This window comes from Capricornis sumatraensis, chromosome 23 (genome assembly GCF_032405125.1).
Source record: "Capricornis sumatraensis isolate serow.1 chromosome 23, serow.2, whole genome shotgun sequence".
In the NCBI taxonomy this organism is placed as follows: Eukaryota; Metazoa; Chordata; class Mammalia; order Artiodactyla; family Bovidae; genus Capricornis; species Capricornis sumatraensis.
This window is the reverse complement of record NC_091091.1, coordinates 3,632,113-3,646,665: the sequence shown is the minus strand read 5'-3', so window position 1 is coordinate 3,646,665 and position 14,553 is coordinate 3,632,113. Positions and strand designations below refer to the sequence as shown.

Below are 14,553 nucleotides of genomic sequence, written 5' to 3'. Positions count from 1 at the left end.
TTGAGGACCCCTGATCCAGAGAATATTTGCAGTTGTTGCAAGCTGCTTACAACTTATTTTTTTTAAGTTCCTCCACTTTTCCTGTAAGAGTTCTAAATATAACTGTCTTTGAAAGATGTTAAAATGCAGAAGTAACATATATAGCAACAATATTCCTCCTCTAAGCAGAATTCACAGATTCCCTGGTGACTCAGCAGCAGAGAATCCATTTGCCAATACAGAAGACATGGGTTTGATCCCTGTTTTGGGAAGATCCCCTGGAGAAGAAAAAGGCAATGCACTTCAGTATTCTTGCCTGAGAAATCCCATGGACAAAAGAGCCTGGTGGACTATAGTCCATGGAGTCACAAAAAGTCAGATATGACTTAGTGACTAAATAACAACAAGAACAAAGCAGAGTTCACAAAGTCTCCTATAGTTTTCCATCAGTATTTCTCTTCAGATTATTGCTGATCAGAATCTCTATTCTTGACTGGAAGATAAATGTGTATCTTTTGAAAATATCATAGATCATTGAAGAGGAAACTTTTATTTAATATAAATAGTATTTTGTTCATAGAACAAAATATATGATGAAGTTTGAAAATTTTTATTAGGAAACCCTTTTTGAAGAATTGTCCAACCTAAAAAAATATTTAAAATTCAATGATATTCCATAGGAAAATTTGAAAAACAAAGAGTAGGTGTGAGTGACAGGCAACCTGCAACCAACATTTAAGGAGAAACTTTCTAAAAATAGAGCTGGTTATCGATAAGAATAAAATATTGTAATTAGCCTCCAATTAAAATAAATAAATTTAAATTTAAAAAATAAAAATAAGTAAAATTAGCTAGCTTTTACCAAATACTTACTATGTACCAAATACCATGTTAAGAGCCTTAATGTCTTATTCAAAGTATAAAGGATTATTAACATTAACATTATTTTTCCTTTGTTAATTCTTGATGTAGTTATTATTTGAACACAGAATGGTTCCAAGGCCATTGAAACAATGTATAACTCTGCCTCCAACAGCTTAGACATAATATGTTAAGCATAGAGAGATGAGAGTATAGGGAGGTCACCAAAAATCCTGGAAAACAAAACAAAACAACTTGACAAAAATAAAGTAGAGCTCTGAAAGATCAGTGCAGAAATGACTGTAAGAAAGACATCTTGGGACATCAGTTCAGTTCATTTCAGTTCAGTCACTCAGTCGTGTCTGACTCTTTGCGACCCCATGAATCGCAGCACGCCAGGCCTCCCTGTCCATCACCAACTCCCGGAGTTCACTCAGATTCACGTCCATCAGGTCAGTGATGCCATCCAGCCATCTCATCCTCTGTCGTCCCCTTCTCCTCCTGCCCCTAATCCCTCCCAGCATCAAAGTCTTTTCCAGTGAGTCAACTCTTCGCATGAGGTGGCGAAAGTACTGGAGTTTCCCCTTTTCCTCCTACTCCCAATCCCTCCCAGCATCAGAGTCTTCTCCAATGAGTCAACTCTTCACATAAGGTGGCCAAAGTACTGGAGTTTCAGCTTTAGCATCATTCCTTCCAAAGAAATCCCAGGGTTGATCTCCTTCAGAATGGACTGGTTGGATCTCCTTGCAGTCCAAGGGACTCTCAAGAGTTTTTTCCAACACCAAAGTTCAAAAGCATCCATTCTTCGGCACTCAGCCTTCTTCACAGTCCAACTCTCACAGCCATACATGACTACTGGAGAAACCATAGCCTTGCCTAGATGGACTTTAGTCGGCAAAGTAATGTCTTTGCTTTTCAATATGCTATCTAGGTTGGTCATAACTTTTCTTCCAAGGAGTAAGCGTCTTTTAATTTCATGGCTGCAGTCACCATCTGCAGTGATTTTGGAGCCCCAAAAATAAAGTCTGACACTGTTTCCACTGTTTCTCCATCTGTTTCCCATAAAATGATGGGACTAGATGCCATGATCTTCGTTTTCTGAATGTTGAGCTTTAAGTCAACTTTTTCCCTCTCCTCTTTCACTTTCATCAAGAGGCTTTTTAGTTCTTCTTCACTTTCTGCCATAAGAGTGATGTCATCTGCATATCTGCAGTTATTGATATTTCTTCCGGCAACCTGGGACAACAGAGATGGACCTATATTATGCTAAGTGAAATAAGCCAGACAGAAAAAGACAAGTACTGCATGATCTCGCTCATATATGAAATCCAAAAAAAAGAAATAGACCTAAACAGAAGCAGAGTCATTGATACAGAGAACTATAAAACTGACATATACAATGATATTCATATTAGTACTATTCATAATGTAGAAACTGAAAATTAACTTAAAGTTTAAGAATTAGGTAAAAGTTAAGGAAAATCTTCACATGAAAATTTTGTCACCATTAAAATGTTGGCTTATCAAACATTTGAATTATTGTGGAGCAATTAATTAATGGTTAATTATTAGAACTCTATTAATATGTATGCATGAAAATACTCTGAAAATAAATATGCCAAATGTTATTGGTGATTGTAATGGGACTGTGGATAATTTTAACTCTGACTTTTTCTATCTACCTATACTTTTCAAGTGATCTCTCATCCGCATAATACTTTTATATTTTTTAAAAATAAAAGCACTTTTTTTTTTAAGAAAGACATCTTGGAATCAGGCCTGTCATTCCCAAGGCTGCCAAAAGATGAAAGAATTAAAAGATGCCTTAAAAATAGTATAACACCTTTCATACTTTTATTTCTACAACCAAAGTATTAATAGCCAGCATTGATTGAGAGACCATGCATGTAGCACTGTGCTAAGTATTTTGCATGCATTATCTCAAAATATCCTACTGCATCTAGTAGGGTAAGTACTATCACTATCCTCACTTTACAAGTACAGAAACTAAAGTTTCAAAACTTTGAGTACATGCTCATGGTGTACAGTTAATAAGTCAGGAGGCCCCACATCAAAACTGGACTTACCTGAATGCAGGGCCACATGAATGCTTCAACCACCAAGCTATACACATCACATTATTTTATATTCATGCATTCTTTTGAGTCTCACAGCAACCTCGTAAAATACATAGTGACTAACTTAAAAACTGAAACTCAGAAATATTAAGGGACAATTCTAAGTCATACAAATAATATTCAAACACCATTTTGATCATACTGATGGCTAAAGGTATATGAAACATACATTAAATGAAATACTTTCAAAGTAAATGATCTCCCAGAAAAAGTATACAGTCACCCTGCTTTGTTGAAAAATTATTCTCAATTATAGACCCAATAAAATATTCCTTTGTGATATTTCCAATACTAAGCAGTTGTTTGCTTCTCGCTAAGATCATTGTATACTTATCATTTGAAATATCCAGGTACTCATTGATGGGTTCATCGAAAATTAGCATTCATGAAATAGAATTAGTCAGCATTGATTTGCCTTTATTCCAAATGAAAACAATAATTAAAAGACATGCATAACAAATATAATGTATTTTTGAACATATTTAATGTTAATTTCGTTAATTATTTTCATCTAAGAGCCTACAACAGACTGTATTGCCTTTATATAGACTTATACTTCCTTTCCCTGGTGGCTCAGATGGTTAAGATAGTAAAGAATATGTCGACAATGCCGGAGAGCCAGTTTTGATCCCTGGGTTGGGAAGATCCCCTGGAGAAGGAAATGGCTACCCACTTCAGTATTTTTGCTTGGAGAATTCCATTGACAGAAAAGCTGGGCGGTAGAGTCCATGGGGCTACAAAGAATTGGACACGATTGAGCAACTAACACTAACATACTGCCTATCACATATTGAAAAACCTGTGAGACATAGTATACACAATTTCATAACATCAGTACTAATAAGAATGTTTAGGAAAAAATGAAAAGATTACTCCTCAAAAGGGAGTTAAGATGATTTAGTTGAGATCAAGAGGTAAGTCAACAGTTGGAGAAGGCAGATAGCTACCCCAGCCTGTTGCCACTCTTGTTGTTGGTGAGGATTTTTCTGTGCCCGTCAAGTGGAGATTGTTTTTTGTTTCTTTTGGACTTGGAAAAAACAGGGGATTTTGTGTGTCATACTCTGTCATGGTTGACAAATGAGACAGGAATCAGCCTACTTCACTAATGTGATAATTATCTTTGACACTCTCTGTCTTTGACATTCATGCAGTACACATGACCAGAGACTGATGCAGGCACATGAGCCAATGTTTCATTGATTTTGATTTTTTCCTAGATATGTACAGATTTCTTTTTTTAACTTTTGCTTGTTTTTATTGGGAAACTTGAATTTCAAACTATGTTTCAAGATAAGCATATATAGCTTTGAAGTTCTGTTAATATAAAAGTGAGATATACAACAAAAATTAAGACAAATGGAATATTTTTTAAGTTAATATTCTCATATTTGGAAAATCTGAGAAATAATAGTATATTTGGGTTTTCTTTCCTCATCTGCCTACAACCACAGTAAATATAATAATACATTTTTCCACTGATTTTGTCCTGAACCTGGTAGTTTGAGTCACCCTCAAATATCTAATAGTAGCTCAGTTAAAGAATCCTATTTGCTCTCCTGATTATAAGCCATATATGTGTCCCAAACATAATTGGCCTGACATAATTACAAAGCAAAACTTTCAGCTGTTAAATCGTAGGATAAAACACAGATTATCAGTGAAATATAGGAGTAACATAGAATCAACAGCTTTTCATGTAAATTCAACAATTCTTTCCTTTATACCAAACTAGGAAATTTTTCTACTGCTGAATTTCATAGTCAACAAATAAACTAAAAAGAGAATTTTAGGTAACTGCAGAAAACATTTTACAAAGCATGGATATTCCACATACTGAAAGCATTTAATGACTAGATATCCAGTGTGCTGCTGGGACATGGGAGGGTATTTGAGAAGTTGTATGTTCCAGAGAAATCAATTTTTAAAATAATCAATATTAAAAACAAATAATTTTTTAAAGTTTGCTGCTGCTGCTAAGTCGCTTCAGTCATGTCCGACTCTATGCGACCCCATAGATGGTAGTCCTCCAGGCTCCACCGTCCCTGGGATTCTCCAGGCAAGAACACTGGAGTGGGTTGCCATTTCCTTCTCCAATGCATGAAAGTGAAAAGTGAAAATGAAGTTGCTCAGTCGTGTCCGGCTCTTCGCAACCCCATGGACTTCAGTCTACCAGGCTCCTCCGTCCATGGGATTTTCCAGGCAAGAGTACTGGAGTGGGTTGCCATTGCTGTGTAATAAATATGTGATGCAAAACAGGCTTGCAGAAATGACTAGGCAAGCATTCAAATTATTACTTCTACTAAGCTTGCTAAGGGGGAAAAAAAAAAAAGCCTGATGGCAATAAAAGTAGGAACAAATACCAGAAATTTTAAACTAAAATTTATTATTCATGAATAAAGAGGTAAAAGGTGCATACTTCTTCAAAGATTAAGTTCAGCATTTTAAACAATGTTTTGCCTTTTCTAATAGAAGCACCCGTGATATGATTCTCTCTGACTTTATCAGAATCAAGATTTGGATGTTCAGGTTGAGTAGGTATGAGTCAACAATTCCTAATGAAAAATTCTGCGTCTTTGAATGCTTTATTTTATACAAGTACCAGTAGAGTTGTTGCACAATTCCTCAGTCATGTCCAACTATTTGTGACCCAATGGACTGCAGCACACCACGCTTCCCTGTCCTTCAGGATCTCCCAGAGCTTGCTCAAATTCATGTACATTCAGTCAGTGATGCTATCAACCATCTTGTCCTCTGTCATCCCCTTCTCCTTTTGCCTTCAATCTTTCCTAGCATCAGGGTATTTTCCAATAAGTCAGCTCCTCGCATCAGGTGGCTAAAGTATTGGAGCTTTAGCTTCAGCATCAGTCCTTCCAATGAATATTCAGGACTGGTTTCCTTTAGGATTGACTGGTTAGATCTTGAAGTCTGCAGTTATGTAGGAGTACTGACTAGACAGAGACTGAAAAGATTTGAGTCCGAGGTCAGGGGTGGTGGCTGAGAGGAGCTACCCCATGTCCAAGGTCAGGAACAGCAGCTGGGATGAGCTACCCGGTAACTGAGATCAGGGGCAGTGGCCGAGAGTGCCAGGCTGTGACAATGCAGGAGCAGCCAAGAGGTGCTATCCCTGCCAGAGGCCAGGTGCGGTGGCCAGGAGGAGCTGCCGCACACGGGAGGCCAGGGGTGGTGACCAGGAGGAGCAACCCCACGTCCAAGGAACAGTGGCTGTGTGGGCACCAGAGGGCCTAGAGGAGTTATTCCACGTTCAAGGTCGAGAGGGGCAGTGGTGAGGAGATATCCCTCATCCAAAGTAAGGAGCTGTGCTTTGCTGGAGCAGCCATGAAGAGATACGCCACACCCAAGGTAAGAGAAACCCAAGTAAGACATTAGGTGTTGAAAGAAGGCATCAAAGAGCAGACACACTGAAACCATACTCACAGAAAACTAGTCAAATGAATCACACTAGGACCACAGCCTTGTCTAACTCAAAGAAACTAACCCATGTCCTGTGGGGCCATCCAAGAAGGGCGGGCATGGTGGAGAGGTCTAAGACAATGTGGTCCACCGGAGAAGGGAATGGTAAACCACTTCAGTGTTCTTGCCTTGAGAACCCCATGAACAGTATGAAAAGGCAAAATGATAGGATACTGAAGAAGGAACTCCCCAGGTCAATAGGTGCCCAACATGCTACTGGAGATCAGTGGAGAAATAACTCCAGAAAGAATGAAGGGATGGAGGCAAAGCAAAAACAATACCCAGCTGTGGATGTGACTGGTGATAGAAGCAAGGTCCGATGCTGTAAAGAGCAATATTGCATAGGAACCTGGAATGTCAGGTCCATGAATCAAGGCAAATTGGAAGTGGTCAAACAGGAGATGGCAAGAGTGAACATCGACATTCTAGGAATCAGCGAACTAAAATGGGTTGGAATGGGTGAATTTAACTCAGATGACCATTACATCTACTACTGCGGGCAGGAATCCCTTAGAATAAATGAAGTAGCCATCATGGTCAACAAAAGAGTCTGAAATGCAGTACTTGGATGCAATCTCAAAAACGACAGAATGATCTCTGCTCGTTTCCAAGGCAAACCATTCACAGTAATCCAAGTCTATGCCCCAACCAGTAATGCTAAACAAGCTGAAGTTGAACAGTTCTATGAAGACCTACAAGAGCTTTTAGAACTAACACCCAAAAAAGATATCATTTAATTATAGGGGACTGGAATGCAAAAGTAGGAAGTCAAGAAACACCTGGAGTAACAGGCAAGTTTGTCCTTGGAATACAGAATGAAGCAGAGCAAAGGCTAATAGAGTTTTGCCAAGAAAATGCACTGGTCATAGCAAATACCCTCTTCCAAAAACACAAGAGAAGACTCAACACATGGACATCACCAGATGGTCAACACTGACATCACATTGATTGTATTCTTTGTAGCCAAAGATGGAGAAGCTCTATACAGTCAAAAAAAAAAAAGACCAAGAGCTGACTGTGGCTCAGATCATGAACTCCTTATTGCCAAATTCAGACTTAAATTGAAGAAAGTAGGGAAAACCACTAGACCATTCAGGTATGACCTCAATCTAATCCCTTATGCTTATACAGTGGAAGTGAGAAATAGATTTAAGGGCCTAGATCTGATAGATAGAGTGCCTGATGAACTATGGACTGAGGTTCGTTGCACTGTATAGGAAACAGGGATCAAGACCATCCCCATAGAAAAGAAATGCAAAAAAGCAAAATGGCTGTCTGAAGAGGCCTTACAAATAGCTGTGAAAAGAAGAGAAGTGAAAAGCAAAGGAGAAAAGGAAAGATAAGCATCTGAATGTAGAGTGCCAAAGAATAGCAAGAAGAAATATAAACTCCTTCTTCAGCAATCAATGCAAAGAAATAGAGAAAAACAACAGAATGGGGAAGACTAGAGATCTCTTCAAGAAAATTAGAGATACCAAGGGAACATTTCATGCAAAGATGGGTTCGATAAAGGACAGGAATTGTATGGACCTAACAGACGCAGAAGATATTAAGAAGAGGTGGCAAGAATACACAGAAGAAGTACACAAAAAAGATCTTCATGGCCAAGATAACCACGATGGTGTGATCACTCACCTAGAGCCGTACATCCTGGAATGTGAAGTCAAGTGGGTCTTAGAAAGCATCACTACGAACAAAGCTAGTGGAGGTGATGGAATTCCAGTTGAGCTGTTTCAAATCCTGGAAGATGATGCTGTGAAAGTGCTGCACTGAATATGCCAGCAAATTTGGAAAACTCGGCAGTGGCCACAGGACTGGAAAAGGTCAGTTTGCATTTGATTTCCTTATTGTCCAATGGACTGTCTAGATTCTTCTCCAACACCGCAATTCAAAAGCATCAGTTCTTTGCTGTTCAGCCTTCTTTATTGTCCAGCTCTCACATCCACATATGACTATGGGGAAAACTGCAGCTTTGACTCTATGGACCTTTGCTGGCATAGTAATGTCTCTGCTTTTGAGTACGCTGTGTAGATTGTCATAGCTTTTCTTCCAAGGAGCAAGCATCTTTTATGTCATGGCTGCAGCCACCATCTGCAGTGATTTTAGAGCCCAAGAAAATAAAGTCTGTCACTATTTCCATTATTTTCCCATCTATTTGCCAAGAACTTATGGGACCGGATGCTATAATCTTAGTTTTTTGAATGTTGAATTTTAAGCCAGCTATTTCACTCTCCTCTTTAACCTTCCTCAAGTGGCTTTTTAGTTCCCCTTTGCTTTCTGCCATAGGGTGATGTCTTCTGTATATCTGAGGTTATTTTTTATCATGTGTTTAAAATAAAACCTTATATTGGGTAGTTGGTGCTACAACTTTCTATCTTCTTTAAAATTATCTTTATTTTGACTCTTGTTTCCATAGTTTTTATAAATCTGAGAACTAGCTTTGCAATTTTTCTAAAAAAAAAAAGAATAAACAGGACTTTTTTAGAATTGCACTTCATTAACACATCAAATTTTGGGAAAGAAAAATCTTTTTGTGATACTAAAAGTTCTGATTCTTAAATATTATATTTCCCTCCATTTGTTTAGTATTATCCAAATTTTAAGTGATGTTTTATAATAATTACCTGACAGCTCTTTTGGTAGAATTATTCTAGGTATTTAATCAGGGATTATCATAGCATTCTAGAAGAGCTGAATTATTGAGAGTATGAGTAAGAGGTAGCTGAATAATGGATAGAGAAAGACAAGGTGATATGGGAGGGATTCAAACCACTGATAGAGATTGAAGAAAACAGATTGTCAGAAAATGGGCATGCTTCAGTATCACTCAGAAGTAATTTAGTATGATTAGATATACACATTATTTAGATATAATTATTCAAATTTTTGTGATTATTTCTTGACATAAGAACTGTTATGTTAGAAAGCATGATAATAATCTTTGTTTTCCTCCATGTTTAAGTTATTCTATGAAAGATATTTTTTACTAAGAAATATATTTAGGCATTTTTCTTGTTATAAAACAAGAAAAATAAAAGAATGTACTATTAAATTAAAAAGTAACTTTCAGTTCAGTTCAGTTCAGTCGCTCAGTCGTGTCCGACTCTTTGCAACCCCATGAACCAAAGCACGCCAGGGCTCCCTGTCCATCCCAACTCCCAGAGTCCACCCAAACCCATATCTATTGAGTCGATGATGCCATCCAGCCATCCTCTGTCATCCCCTTCTCCTCCTTCCCTCAGTCTTTCCTAGCATCAGGGTCTTATCAAATGAGTCAACTCTTCACATCAGGTGGCCAAAATATTGGAGTTTCAGCTTTAACATCATTCCTACCAATGAACACCTAGGACAGATCTCCTTTAGGATGGACTACTTAGATCTCCTTGCAGTCCAAGGGACTCCAACACCACTGTTCAAAAGCAGCAATTCTCCAGCACTCAGTTTTCTTTATAGTCCAACTGTCACATCCATACATGACCACTGGAAAAACCGTAGCCTTGACTAGATGGACCTTTGTTGACAAAGTAATGTCTCTGCTTTTCAATATGCTATCTAGGTTGGTCATAACTTTCCTTCCAATGAGTAATCATCTTTTAATTTCATGGCTGCAATCACCATCTGCAGTGATTTTGGAGTCCAGAAAAATAAAGTCAGCCACTGTTTCCACTGTTTCCCCATCTATTTGCCATGAAGTGATGGGACCAGATGCCATAAGCTTAGTTTTCTGAATGGTGAGTTTTAAGCCAATTTTTCACTCTCCTTTATCACTTTTATCGAGGTCTTTTAGTTCTTCAGTTTCTGCCATAAGGGTGGTGTCATCTGCATATCTGAGATAATTAATATTTCTCCTGGCAATCTTGATTCCAGTTTGTGCTTCATCCAGCCCAGCATTTCTCATGATGTAATCTGCATAGAAGTTAAATAAGCATGGTGACAATATACAGCCTTGACATACTCTTTTCCCTATTTGGAACCAGTCTGTTGTTCCATCTCTAGTTCTAACTGTTGCTTCCTGACCTGCATAAAGGTTTCTCAAGTAACCTTTTAAGCCTGGATTTGGTTAGTGTATTTTTCTAGCACTTAATTGATTATGAAGGAGATTCTGGGCCTTGTGATAAGAGACTCTCTAACTTAATATCATATGATTGGTGAATTTAGAGTACTTGCAAAACATATAAATCTAAATAGTAGCTGCAATAATAAAGACATAATGCAAAGACCTTAAAGCCATATATCATAAAATATCATTTGCACTATATTTAATATACACAGAATGCACTAAGAAGTTTGAGCTAGATTGAAAACTCAAATTAGTTATAATGGAGAGAAAATGCTAAACTCTCACTCTGAGTTTAAGCTTTAAAACTTATGTGACATAACTGCTTGTTTCTTTATTAATTTGAAAAAATAAGGAAATAATGGTTTCCTGCTAAATAAGAACTATTGATGAAAACTAGATATGGATCCAGGAAAATAAGAATGATGTTCCAAATGATTTGACACATTAGAAGATTAAAAACAAAAATAAAAACAAAATACTGCCTTAGTCTTCAGTGTGAATGCAACAATTTCATGAAGCTAAATCACATATCCCACATTGAAGGTCAGGAACAGCGGTGGTAAGGAGATACCCTTTGTCCAAGGTAAGGAGCAGCAGCTGTGCTTTGATGGAGCAGCCGTGAAGAGATACCCCATGCCCAAGGTAAGAGATGCCCAAGGTAAGAGAAACCCAAGTAAGATGGTAGGTGTTTCAAGAGGGCATCAGAGGGCAGACACACTGAAACCATACTCACAGAAAACTAGTCAATCTAATCACACTAGGAACACAGCCTTGTCTAACTCAAAGAAACCAAGTCATGCCTGTGGGGCAAACCAAGATGGATGGGTCATGGTGGAGAGGTCTGACAGAATGTGGTCCACTGAAGAAGGGAGTGGCAAGCCACTTCAGTATCCTTGCCTTCAGAACCCCATGAACAGTATAAAAAGGCAAAATGATGGGATACTGAAAGAGGAACTCCCCAGGTTATTAGGTGCCTAATAAGCTACTGGAGATCAGTGGAGAAATAACTCCAGAAAGAATGCAGGGATGGAGGCAAAGCAAAAACAATACCCAGCTGTGGATGGGACTGGTGATAGAAGCAAGATCCGATGCAGTAAAGAGAAATATTGCATAGGAACCTGGAATGTCAGGTCCATGAATCAAGGCAAATTGGAAGTGATCAAACAAGAGATGGCAAGAGTGAACATCGACATTCCAGGAATCAGCGAACTAAAATGGATTGGAGTGGGTGAATTTAACTCAGATGACCATTATATCTACTACTGCAGGCAGGATTCCCTCAGAAGAAATAGAATAGCCATCATGGTCAACAAAAGAGTCTGAAATGCAGTACTTAGATGCAATCTCAAAAACGACAGAATGATCTCTGTCCGTCTCCAAGGCAAACCATTCAATATCACAGTAATCCAAGTCTATGCCCCGACCAGTAATGCTGAAGAAACTGAAGTTGAACAGTTTTATGAAGACCTACAAGACCTTTTAGAATGAACACCCAAAAAAGATATCCTTTTCATTATAGGGGACTGGAATGCAAAAGTAGGAAGTAAAGAAACACCTGGAGCAACAGGCAAATTTGTCCTTGGAATGCAGAGTGAAGCAGGGCAAAGCCTAATAGAGTTTTGCCAAGAAAATGCACTGGTCATAGCAAACACCCTCTTCCAACAACACAAGAGAAGACTCTACACATGGACATCACCAGATGGTCAACACCGAAGTCAGATTGATTATATACTTTGCAGCCAAAGATGGAGAAGCTCTATACAGCCAATAAAACAAGACCAGGAGCTGACTGTGGCTCAGATCATGAACTCCTTGTTGCCAAATTCAGACTGAAATTGAAGAAAGTAGGGAAAACCGTTAGACCATTCAGGTATGACCTAAATCAAATCCCTTATGATTATACAGTGGAAGTGAGAAATAGATTTAAGGGCCTAGATCTGATAGATATAGTGCCTGATGAACTATGGAATGAGGTTCATGACATTGTACAGGAGACAGGGATCAAGACCATCCCCATGGAAAAGAAATGCACAAAACAAAAAGGCTGTCTGGGGAGGCCTTACAAATAGCTGTGAAAAGAAGAGAGGCAAAAAGCAAAGGAGAAAAGGAAAGATATAACCATCTGAATGCAGAGTTCCAAAGAATAGCAAGAAGAGATATGTGATCAATGCAAAGAAATAGAGGAAAAGAACAGAATAGGAAAGACTAGAGATTTCTTCAAGAAAATTAGAGATACCAAGGGAACATTTCATGCAAAGATGGGCTCAATGAAGGACAGAAATGGTCTGGACCTAACAGAAGCAGAAGATATTAAGAAGAGGTGGCAAGAATACATGGAAGAACTGTACAAAAATGGTTTTCATGACCCAGATAATCATGATGATGTGATCACTAATCTAGAGCCAGACATCTTGGAATGTGAAGTCAAGTTGGCCTTAGAAAGCATCACTAAGAACAAAGCTAGTGAAGGTGATGGAATGCCAGTTGAGCTGTTTCAAATCCTGAAAGATGATGCTGTGAAAGTGCTGCACTCAATATGCCAGCAAATTTGGAAAACTCAGCAGTGGCCACAGGACTGGAAAAGGTCAGTTTTCATTCCAATTCCAAAGAAAGGCAATGCAACACAATGCTCAAACTACCGCACAATTGCACTCATCTCACATGGTAGTAAAGTAATGCTCAAAATTCTCCAAGCCAGGCTTCAGCAATACGTTCAAGCTGGTTTTAGAAAAGGCAGAGGAACCAGAGATCAAATTGCCAACATCCGCTGAATCATGGAAAAAGCAAGAGAGTTCCAGAAAAACATCTATTTCTGCTTTATTTTTTTTTATTTTTTTTTATTTTTTTTAAATTAATTTTTTTATTTACTTTTAAAATCTTTAATTCTTACATGTGTTCCCAAACATGAAACCCCCTCCCACCTCCCTCCCCATAACATCTCTGTGGGTCATCCCCATGCACCAGCCCCAAGCATGCTGTATCCTGCGTCAGACATAGACTGGCGATTCAATTCTTACATGATAGTATACATGATAGAATGCCATTCTCCCAAGTCATCCCACCCTCTCCCTCTCCCTCTGAGTCCAAAAGTCCATTATACACTGCTGTGTCTTTTTTCCTGTCTTGCATACAGGGTCGTCATTGCTATCTTTCCAAATTCCATATATATGTGTTAGTATACTGTATTGGTGTTTTTCTTTCTGGCTTACTTCACTCTGTATAATTGGCTCCAGTTTCATCCATCTCATCAGAACTGATTCAAATGAATTCTTTTTAACGGCTGAGTAATACTCCATTGTGTACATGTACCAAAGCTTTCTTATCCATTCATCTGCTGATGGACATCTAGGTTGTTTCCATGTCCTGGCTATTATTGACTATGCCAAAGCCTTTGACTGTGTGGATCACAATAAACTGTGGAAAATTCTGAAAGAGATGGGGATACCAGACCACCGGACCTGCCTCCTGAGAAATCTGTATGCAGGTCAGGAAGCAACAGTTAGAACTGGCCATCGAACAACAGACTGGTTCCAAATATGGAAAGGAGTACGTCAAGGCTGTATATTGTCACCCTGCTTATTTAACTTTTATGCAGAGTCCATCATGAGAAACGCTGGACTGGAAGAAACACAAACTGGAATCAAGATTGTCGGGAGAAATATCAATAACCTCAGATATGCAGATGACACCACCCTTATGGCAGAAATTAAAGAGGAGCTAAAAAGCCTCTTGATGAAAGTGAAAGAGGAGAGGGAAAAGTTGGCTTAAAGCTTAACATTCAGAACACAAAGATCATGGCATCCGGTCCCATCACTTCATGGGAAATAGATGTGGAAACAGTAGAAACAGTGTCAGACTTTATTTTGGGGAGCTCCAAAATCACTGCAGATGGTGACTGCAGCCATGAAATTAAAAGACGCTTACTCCTTGGAAGAAAAGTTATGACCAACCTAGACAGTATATTCAAAAGCAGAGACATTACTTTGCCGACTAAGGTCCGTCTAGTCAAGGCTATGGTTTTTCCTGTGGTCATGTATGGATGTG

General features: G+C 38.6%; 1 pseudogene; it reads left to right on the top strand.

Annotated features, from left to right (window-relative positions):
* Positions 1 to 6,646: 6,646 nt before the first annotated feature.
* Positions 6,647 to 7,537, top strand: LOC138070574 (craniofacial development protein 2-like; annotated as a pseudogene).
* Positions 7,538 to 14,553: the final 7,016 nt, after the last annotated feature.